This window comes from Oncorhynchus kisutch, linkage group LG29 (genome assembly GCF_002021735.2).
Source record: "Oncorhynchus kisutch isolate 150728-3 linkage group LG29, Okis_V2, whole genome shotgun sequence".
Classification (NCBI taxonomy): Eukaryota; Metazoa; Chordata; class Actinopteri; order Salmoniformes; family Salmonidae; genus Oncorhynchus; species Oncorhynchus kisutch.
Window position 1 is genome coordinate 46,230,096 of NC_034202.2, and position 12,247 is coordinate 46,242,342.

Here is a 12,247-nt window from a genome sequence, read left to right on the forward strand (position 1 = left end):
TAGACCTTACAGGGAAATGCTGAATACAACAGGTGTAGTAGACATTACAGTGAAATGCTGAATACAACAGGTGTAGTAGACCTTACAGTGAAATGCTGAATACAACAGGTGTAGTAGACCTTACAGTGAAATGCTGAATACAACAGGTGTAGTAGACCTCACAGTGAAATGCTGAATACAACAGGTGTAGTAGACCTCACAGTGAAATGCTGAATACAACAGGTGTAGTAGACCTTACAGTGAAATGCTGAATACAACAGGTGTAGTAGACCTTACAGTGAAATGCTGAATACAACAGGTGTAGTAGACCTTACAGTGAAATGCTGAATACAACAGGTGTAGTAGACCTCACAGTGAAATGCTGAATACAACAGGTGTAGTAGACCTTACAGTGAAATGCTGAATACAACAGGTGTAGTAGACCTTACCGTGAAATGCTGAATACAACAGGTGTAGTAGACCTTACAGTGAAATGCTGAATACAACAGGTGTAGTAGACCTCACAGTGAAATGCTGAATACAACAGGTGTAGTAGACCTCAGTGAAATGCTGAATACAACAGGTGTAGTAGACCTCACAGTGAAATGCTGAATACAACAGGTGTAGTAGACCTTACAGTGAAATGCTGAATACAACAGGTGTAGTAGACCTCACAGTGAAATGCTGAATACAACAGGTGTAGTAGACCTTACAGTGAAATGCTGAATACAACAGGTGTAGTAGACCTTACAGTGAAATGCTGAATACAACAGGTGTAGTAGACCTTTCTGTGAAATGCTGAATACAACAGGTGTAGTAGACCTTACAGTGAAATGCTGAATACAACAGGTGTAGTAGACCTCACAGTGAAATGCTGAATACAACAGGTGTAGTAGACCTTACAGTGAAATGCTGAATACAACAGGTGTAGTAGACCTCACAGTGAAATGCTGAATACAACAGGTGTAGTAGACCTCACAGTGAAATGCTGAATACAACAGGTGTAGTAGACCTCACAGTGAAATGCTGAATACAACAGGTGTAGTAGACCTCACAGTGAAATGCTGAATACAACAGGTGTAGTAGACCTTACAGGGAAATGCTGAATACAACAGGTGTAGTAGACCTTACAGTGAAATGCTGAATACAACAGGTGTAGTAGACATTACAGTGAAATGCTGAATACAACAGGTGTAGTAGACCTTACAGTGAAATGCTGAATACAACAGGTGTAGTAGACCTGACAGTGAAATGCTGAATACAACAGGTGTAGTAGACCTCACAGTGAAATGCTGAATACAACAGGTGTAGTAGACCTCACAGTGAAATGCTGAATACAACAGGTGTAGTAGACCTCACAGTGAAATGCTGACTACAACAGGTGTAGTAGACCTCACAGTGAAATGCTGAATACAACAGGTGTAGTAGACCTTACAGTGAAATGCTGAATACAACAGGTGTAGTAGACCTTACAGTGAAATGCTGAATACAACAGGTGTAGTAGACCTCACAGTGAAATGCTGAATACAACAGGTGTAGTAGACCTTACAGGGAAATGCTGAATACAACAGGTGTAGTAGACATTACAGTGAAATGCTGAATACAACAGGTGTAGTAGACCTTACAGTGAAATGCTGAATACAACAGGTGTAGTAGACCTTACAGTGAAATGCTGAATACAACAGGTGTAGTAGACCTCACAGTGAAATGCTGAATACAACAGGTGTAGTAGACCTCACAGTGAAATGCTGAATACAACAGGTGTAGTAGACCTTACAGTGAAATGCTGAATACAACAGGTGTAGTAGACCTTACAGTGAAATGCTGAATACAACAGGTGTAGTAGACCTTACAGTGAAATGCTGAATACAACAGGTGTAGTAGACCTCACAGTGAAATGCTGAATACAACAGGTGTAGTAGACCTTACAGTGAAATGCTGAATACAACAGGTGTAGTAGACCTTACCGTGAAATGCTGAATACAACAGGTGTAGTAGACCTTACAGTGAAATGCTGAATACAACAGGTGTAGTAGACCTCACAGTGAAATGCTGAATACAACAGGTGTAGTAGACCTCAGTGAAATGCTGAATACAACAGGTGTAGTAGACCTCACAGTGAAATGCTGAATACAACAGGTGTAGTAGACCTTACAGTGAAATGCTGAATACAACAGGTGTAGTAGACCTCACAGTGAAATGCTGAATACAACAGGTGTAGTAGACCTTACAGTGAAATGCTGAATACAACAGGTGTAGTAGACCTTACAGTGAAATGCTGAATACAACAGGTGTAGTAGACCTTTCTGTGAAATGCTGAATACAACAGGTGTAGTAGACCTTACAGTGAAATGCTGAATACAACAGGTGTAGTAGACCTCACAGTGAAATGCTGAATACAACAGGTGTAGTAGACCTTACAGTGAAATGCTGAATACAACAGGTGTAGTAGACCTCACAGTGAAATGCTGAATACAACAGGTGTAGTAGACCTCACAGTGAAATGCTGAATACAACAGGTGTAGTAGACCTCACAGTGAAATGCTGAATACAACAGGTGTAGTAGACCTCACAGTGAAATGCTGAATACAACAGGTGTAGTAGACCTTACAGGGAAATGCTGAATACAACAGGTGTAGTAGACCTTACAGTGAAATGCTGAATACAACAGGTGTAGTAGACATTACAGTGAAATGCTGAATACAACAGGTGTAGTAGACCTTACAGTGAAATGCTGAATACAACAGGTGTAGTAGACCTGACAGTGAAATGCTGAATACAACAGGTGTAGTAGACCTCACAGTGAAATGCTGAATACAACAGGTGTAGTAGACCTTACAGTGAAATGTTGAATACAACAGGTGTAGTAGACCTCACAGTGAAATGCTGAATACAACAGGTGTAGTAGACCTTACAGTGAAATGCTGAATACAACAGGTGTAGTAGACCTCACAGTGAAATGCTGAATACAACAGGTGTAGTAGACCTTAGTGAAATGCTGAATACAACAGGTGTAGTAGACCTTACAGTGAAATGCTGAATACAACAGGTGTAGTAGACCTTACAGGGAAATGCTGAATACAACAGGTGTAGTAGACCTCACAGTGAAATGCTGAATACAACAGGTGTAGTAGACCTTACAGTGAAATGCTGAATACAACAGGTGTAGTAGACCTCACAGTGAAATGCTGAATACAACAGGTGTAGTAGACCTTACAGTGAAATGCTGAATACAACAGGTGTAGTAGACCTCACAGTGAAATGCTGAATACAACAGGTGTAGTAGACCTCACAGTGAAATGCTGAATACAACAGGTGTAGTAGACCTCACAGTGAAATGCTGAATACAACAGGTGTAGTAGACCTTACAGTGAAATGCTGAATACAACAGGTGTAGTAGACCTCACAGTGAAATGCTGAATACAACAGGTGTAGTAGACATTACAGTGAAATGCTGAATACAACAGGTGTAGTAGACCTTACAGTGAAATGCTGAATACAACAGGTGTAGTAGACCTTACAGTGAAATGCTGAATACAACAGGTGTAGTAGACCTCACAGTGAAATGCTGAATACAACAGGTGTAGTAGACCTCACAGTGAAATGCTGAATACAACAGGTGTAGTAGACCTTACAGTGAAATGCTGAATACAACAGGTGTAGTAGACCTTACAGTGAAATGCTGAATACAACAGGTGTAGTAGACCTTACAGTGAAATGCTGAATACAACAGGTGTAGTAGACCTCACAGTGAAATGCTGAATACAACAGGTGTAGTAGACCTTACAGTGAAATGCTGAATACAACAGGTGTAGTAGACCTTACCGTGAAATGCTGAATACAACAGGTGTAGTAGACCTTACAGTGAAATGCTGAATACAACAGGTGTAGTAGACCTCACAGTGAAATGCTGAATACAACAGGTGTAGTAGACCTCACAGTGAAATGCTGAATACAACAGGTGTAGTAGACCTCACAGTGAAATGCTGAATACAACAGGTGTAGTAGACCTCACAGTGAAATGCTGAATACAACAGGTGTAGTAGACCTTACAGGGAAATGCTGAATACAACAGGGTGTAGTAGACCTTACAGTGAAATGCTGAATACAACAGGTGTAGTAGACATTACAGTGAAATGCTGAATACAACAGGTGTAGTAGACCTTACAGTGAAATGCTGAATACAACAGGTGTAGTAGACCTGACAGTGAAATGCTGAATACAACAGGTGTAGTAGACCTCACAGTGAAATGCTGAATACAACAGGTGTAGTAGACCTCACAGTGAAATGCTGAATACAACAGGTGTAGTAGACCTCACAGTGAAATGCTGACTACAACAGGTGTAGTAGACCTCACAGTGAAATGCTGAATACAACAGGTGTAGTAGACCTTACAGTGAAATGCTGAATACAACAGGTGTAGTAGACCTTACAGTGAAATGCTGAATACAACAGGTGTAGTAGACCTCACAGTGAAATGCTGAATACAACAGGTGTAGTAGACCTTACAGGGAAATGCTGAATACAACAGGTGTAGTAGACATTACAGTGAAATGCTGAATACAACAGGTGTAGTAGACCTTACAGTGAAATGCTGAATACAACAGGTGTAGTAGACCTTACAGTGAAATGCTGAATACAACAGGTGTAGTAGACCTCACAGTGAAATGCTGAATACAACAGGTGTAGTAGACCTCACAGTGAAATGCTGAATACAACAGGTGTAGTAGACCTTACAGTGAAATGCTGAATACAACAGGTGTAGTAGACCTTACAGTGAAATGCTGAATACAACAGGTGTAGTAGACCTTACAGTGAAATGCTGAATACAACAGGTGTAGTAGACCTCACAGTGAAATGCTGAATACAACAGGTGTAGTAGACCTTACAGTGAAATGCTGAATACAACAGGTGTAGTAGACCTTACCGTGAAATGCTGAATACAACAGGTGTAGTAGACCTTACAGTGAAATGCTGAATACAACAGGTGTAGTAGACCTCACAGTGAAATGCTGAATACAACAGGTGTAGTAGACCTCAGTGAAATGCTGAATACAACAGGTGTAGTAGACCTCACAGTGAAATGCTGAATACAACAGGTGTAGTAGACCTTACAGTGAAATGCTGAATACAACAGGTGTAGTAGACCTCACAGTGAAATGCTGAATACAACAGGTGTAGTAGACCTTACAGTGAAATGCTGAATACAACAGGTGTAGTAGACCTTACAGTGAAATGCTGAATACAACAGGTGTAGTAGACCTTTCTGTGAAATGCTGAATACAACAGGTGTAGTAGACCTTACAGTGAAATGCTGAATACAACAGGTGTAGTAGACCTCACAGTGAAATGCTGAATACAACAGGTGTAGTAGACCTTACAGTGAAATGCTGAATACAACAGGTGTAGTAGACCTCACAGTGAAATGCTGAATACAACAGGTGTAGTAGACCTCACAGTGAAATGCTGAATACAACAGGTGTAGTAGACCTCACAGTGAAATGCTGAATACAACAGGTGTAGTAGACCTCACAGTGAAATGCTGAATACAACAGGTGTAGTAGACCTTACAGGGAAATGCTGAATACAACAGGTGTAGTAGACCTTACAGTGAAATGCTGAATACAACAGGTGTAGTAGACATTACAGTGAAATGCTGAATACAACAGGTGTAGTAGACCTTACAGTGAAATGCTGAATACAACAGGTGTAGTAGACCTGACAGTGAAATGCTGAATACAACAGGTGTAGTAGACCTCACAGTGAAATGCTGAATACAACAGGTGTAGTAGACCTTACAGTGAAATGTTGAATACAACAGGTGTAGTAGACCTCACAGTGAAATGCTGAATACAACAGGTGTAGTAGACCTTACAGTGAAATGCTGAATACAACAGGTGTAGTAGACCTCACAGTGAAATGCTGAATACAACAGGTGTAGTAGACCTTAGTGAAATGCTGAATACAACAGGTGTAGTAGACCTTACAGTGAAATGCTGAATACAACAGGTGTAGTAGACCTTACAGGGAAATGCTGAATACAACAGGTGTAGTAGACCTCACAGTGAAATGCTGAATACAACAGGTGTAGTAGACCTTACAGTGAAATGCTGAATACAACAGGTGTAGTAGACCTCACAGTGAAATGCTGAATACAACAGGTGTAGTAGACCTTACAGTGAAATGCTGAATACAACAGGTGTAGTAGACCTCACAGTGAAATGCTGAATACAACAGGTGTAGTAGACCTCACAGTGAAATGCTGAATACAACAGGTGTAGTAGACCTCACAGTGAAATGCTGAATACAACAGGTGTAGTAGACCTTACAGTGAAATGCTGAATACAACAGGTGTAGTAGACCTCACAGTGAAATGCTGAATACAACAGGTGTAGTAGACATTACAGTGAAATGCTGAATACAACAGGTGTAGTAGACCTTACAGTGAAATGCTGAATACAACAGGTGTAGTAGACCTTACAGTGAAATGCTGAATACAACAGGTGTAGTAGACCTCACAGTGAAATGCTGAATACAACAGGTGTAGTAGACCTCACAGTGAAATGCTGAATACAACAGGTGTAGTAGACCTTACAGTGAAATGCTGAATACAACAGGTGTAGTAGACCTTACAGTGAAATGCTGAATACAACAGGTGTAGTAGACCTTACAGTGAAATGCTGAATACAACAGGTGTAGTAGACCTCACAGTGAAATGCTGAATACAACAGGTGTAGTAGACCTTACAGTGAAATGCTGAATACAACAGGTGTAGTAGACCTTACCGTGAAATGCTGAATACAACAGGTGTAGTAGACCTTACAGTGAAATGCTGAATACAACAGGTGTAGTAGACCTCACAGTGAAATGCTGAATACAACAGGTGTAGTAGACCTCACAGTGAAATGCTGAATACAACAGGTGTAGTAGACCTCACAGTGAAATGCTGAATACAACAGGTGTAGTAGACCTTACAGTGAAATGCTGAATACAACAGGTGTAGTAGACCTCACAGTGAAATGCTGAATACAACAGGTGTAGTAGACCTTACAGTGAAATGCTGAATACAACAGGTGTAGTAGACCTTACAGTGAAATGCTGAATACAACAGGTGTAGTAGACCTTTCTGTGAAATGCTGAATACAACAGGTGTAGTAGACCTTACAGTGAAATGCTGAATACAACAGGTGTAGTAGACCTCACAGTGAAATGCTGAATACAACAGGTGTAGTAGACCTTACAGTGAAATGCTGAATACAACAGGTGTAGTAGACCTCACAGTGAAATGCTGAATACAACAGGTGTAGTAGACCTCACAGTGAAATGCTGAATACAACAGGTGTAGTAGACCTCACAGTGAAATGCTGAATACAACAGGTGTAGTAGACCTCACAGTGAAATGCTGAATACAACAGGTGTAGTAGACCTTACAGGGAAATGCTGAATACAACAGGTGTAGTAGACCTTACAGTGAAATGCTGAATACAACAGGTGTAGTAGACATTACAGTGAAATGCTGAATACAACAGGTGTAGTAGACCTCACAGTGAAATGCTGAATACAACAGGTGTAGTAGACCTCACAGTGAAATGCTGAATACAACAGGTGTAGTAGACCTTAGTGAAATGCTGAATACAACAGGTGTAGTAGACCTTACAGTGAAATGCTGAATACAACAGGTGTAGTAGACCTTACAGGGAAATGCTGAATACAACAGGTGTAGTAGACCTCACAGTGAAATGCTGAATACAACAGGTGTAGTAGACCTTACAGTGAAATGCTGAATACAACAGGTGTAGTAGACCTTACAGTGAAATGCTGAATACAACAGGTGTAGTAGACCTCACAGTGAAATGCTGAATACAACAGGTGTAGTAGACCTCACAGTGAAATGCTGAATACAACAGGTGTAGTAGACCTTACAGTGAAATGCTGAATACAACAGGTGTAGTAGACCTCACAGTGAAATGCTGAATACAACAGGTGTAGTAGACCTCACAGTGAAATGCTGAATACAACAGGTGTAGTAGACCTTACAGTGAAATGCTGAATACAACAGGTGTAGTAGACCTCACAGTGAAATGATGAATACAACAGGTGTAGTAGACCTCACAGTGAAATGCTGAATACAAACCAACAATGCAGTTCAAGAAATAGAGTTAAGATAATTGTTAACTTTTGTTTATTTAGTAAAATACTAAATTATAAAATACTAAATAAAAAGTAACACAAATAACGATAACGAGGCTATATACACAGGAGGTACCGGTACCCAGGCTATATACACGGGGTACCGGTACCCAGGCTATATACAGGGGGTACCGGTACCCAGGCTATATACACAGGAGGTACCGGTACCCAGGCTATATACACAGGAGGTACCGGTACCCAGGCTATATACACGGGGTACCGGTACCCAGGCTATATACAGGGGGTACCGGTACCCAGGCTATATACACAGGGGGTACCGGTACCCAGGCTATATACACAGGAGGTACCGGTACCCAGGCTATATACACAGGGGGTAACGGTACCCAGGCTATATACACAGGGGGGTAACGGTTAGTTGAGGTAATGTGTACATGTAGGTAGAAGGTAAAGACAATCAGGATAGATAATAGACAGTAACAGCAGTGTTGGTAGTAGGGTAGGTAATATAATGTAGGTAGAGGTAAAGGCAATCAGGATAGATAATAGACAGTAACAGAAGTTTTGGTAGTTGAGGTAATGTGTACATGTAGATAGGGGTAAAGGCTAGACAACAGGATAGATAATAGACAGTAACAGCAGTGTTGGTAGTAGGGTAGGTAATATAATGTAGGTAGGGGTAAAGACTAGACAACAGGATAGATAATAGACAGTAACAGCAGTGTTGGTAGTAGGGTAGGTAATATAATGTAGGTAGGGGTAAAGACTAGACAACAGGATAGATAATAGACAGTAACAGCAGTGTTGGTAGTAGGGTAGGTAATATGCACATGTAGGTAGAGGTAAAGACTAGACATGGAGTAGACCCATGTAGAGACGGGAGCTACTGTATGACACACTCAAAGGCAGACACGCATTCACACACACTATACACACACACACACACACACACACACACACTACATACACACACAGTACAATGTAGTGGAAGGAAGCCAGGACACACACAGTACAATGTAGTGGAAGGAAGCTAGGACACACACAGTACAATGTAGTGGAAGGAAGCTAGGACACACACACAGTACAATGTAGTGGAAGGAAGCTAGGACACACACAGTACAATGTAGTGGAAGGAAGCTAGGACACACACAGTACAATGTAGTGGAAGGAAGCTAGGACACACACAGTACAATGTAGTGGAAGGAAGCTAGGACACACACAGTACAATGTAGTGGAAGGAAGCTAGGACACACACAGTACAATGTAGTGGAAGGAAGCTAGGACACACACAGTACAATGTAGTGGAAGGAAGCCAGGACACACACAGTACAATGTAGTGGAAGGAAGCCAGGACACACACAGTACAATGTAGTGGAAGGAAGCTAGGACACACACAGTACAATGTAGTGGAAGGAAGCTAGGACACACACAGTACAATGTAGTGGAAGGAAGCCAGGACACACACAGTACAATGTAGTGGAAGGAAGCCAGGACACACACAGTACAATGTAGTGGAAGGAAGCTAGGACACACACAGTACAATGTAGTGGAAGGAAGCTAGGACACACACAGTACAATGTAGTGGAAGGAAGCTAGGACACATACAGTACAATGTAGTGGAAGGAAGCCAGGACACACACAGTACAATGTAGTGGAAGGAAGCTAGGACACACACAGTACAATGTAGTGGAAGGAAGCTAGGACACACACACACAGTACAATGTAGTGGAAGGAAGCTAGGACACACACAGTACAATGTAGTGGAAGGAAGCCAAGACACACACAGTACAATGTAGTGGAAGGAAGCCAGGACACACACAGTACAATGTAGTGGAAGGAAGCTAGGACACACACAGTACAATGTAGTGGAAGGAAGCTAGGACACACACAGTACAATGTAGTGGAAGGAAGCCAGGACACACACAGTACAATGTAGTGGAAGGAAGCTAGGACACACACAGTACAATGTAGTGGAAGGAAGCCAGGACACAGTCAGGGTTGGGGAGTAACTGATGTATATGTAATATATATTATATGTGATCAAGTTATGTCATACTTTTTGCGTTGAACAAAAATATTAACATGTCAAGTGTTGGTCCCATGTTTCATGAGCTGAAATAAAAGATGCCTGAAAGTTTACATACGCACAAAAAATGTTGTGCACAAATGTGTTTACATCCCTGTTAGTGAGCATTTCTCCTTTGCCAAGATAATCCATCCACCTGACAGGTGTGGCATATCAGGTGATGAAATAAATAAAAGCTGAAATAAATCATTCTCTCTACTATTATTCTGACATTTCATATTCTTTAAAATAATAAAGTGGTGATCCTAACTGACCTAAAAAGGGAATTTTTACTCTGATTAAATGTCAGGAATTGTGAAAAACTAAGTTTAAATGTATTTGGCTAAGGTGTATTTAAACCTCAGACTTCAACTGTAGCTACACATTGATCAGGTACTGGTACTCCCTGTATATAGCTACACATTGATCAGGTACTGGTACTCCCTGTATATAGCTCCACATTGATCTGGTACTTCCTGTATATAGCTCCACATTGATCTGGTACTAGTACTCCCTGTATATAGCTCCACATTGATCTGGTACTTCCTGTATATAGCTCCACATTGATCAGGTACTAGTACTCCCTGTATATAGCTCCACATTGATCTGGTACTGGTACTTCCTGTATATAGCTCCACATTGATCAGGTACTGGTACTTCCTGTATATAGCTCCACATTGATCTGGTACTCCCTGTATATAGCTCCACATTGATCTGGTACTCCCTGTATATAGCTCCACATTGATCTGGTACTCCCTGTATATAGCTCCACAGTGATCTGGTACTCCCTGTATATAGCTCCACATTGATCTGGTACTGGTACTTCCTGTATATAGCTCCACATTGATCTGGTACTTCCTGTATATAGCTCCACAGTGATCAGGTACTGGTACTCCCTGTATATAGCTCCACATTGATCTGGTACTGGTACTTCCTGTATATAGCTCCACATTGATCTGGTACTCCCTGTATATGGCTCCACAGTGATCTGGTACTCCCTGTATATGGCTCCACAGTGATCTGGTACTGGTACTCCTTGTATATAGCTCCACAGTGATCAGGTACTGGTACTCCCTGTATATAGCTCCACAGTGATCTGGTACTCCCTGTATATAGCTCCACAGTGATCTGGTACTTCCTGTATATAGCTGCACATTGATCTGGTACTGGTACTCCCTGTATATAGCTCCACAGTGATCAGGTACTGGTACTCCCTGTATATAGCTCCACAGTGATCTGGTACTCCCTGTATATAGCTCCACATTGATCTGGTACTTCCTGTGTATAGCTCCACAGTGATCAGGTACTGGTACTCCCTGTATATAGCTCCACATTGATCTGGTACTCCCTGTATATAGCTCCACGTTGATCTGGTACTGCTACTCCCGGTATATAGCTCCACATTGATCTGGTACTGCTACTCCCGGTATATAGCTCCACATTGATCTGGTACTTCCTGTGTATAGCTCCACATTGATCTGGTACTTCCTGTATATAGCTCCACATTGATCTGGTACTCCCTGTATATAGCTCCACATTGATCTGGTACTGGTACTCCCTGTATATAGCTCCACATTGATCTGGTACTGGTACTCCCTGTATATAGCTCCACATTGATCTGGTACTGGTACTCCCTGTATATAGCTCCACAGTGATCTGGTACTGGTACTTCCTGTATATAGCTCCACATTGATCTGGTACTCCCTGTATATAGCTCCACATTGATCTGGTACTGGTATACCCTGTATATAGCTCCACATTGATCTGGTACTCCCTGTATATAGCTCCACAGTGATCAGGTACTGGTACTCCCTGTATATGGCTCCACATTGATCTGGTACTGGTACTCCCTGTATATAGCTCCACATTGATCTGGTACTGGTATACCCTGTATATAGCTCCACATTGATCTGGTACTCCCTGTATATGGCTCCACATTGATCAGGTACTGGTACTCCCTGTATATAGCTCCACATTGATCTGGTACTCCCTGTATATAGCTCCACATTGATCTGGTACTGGTACTTCCTGTATATAGCTCCACATTGATCTGG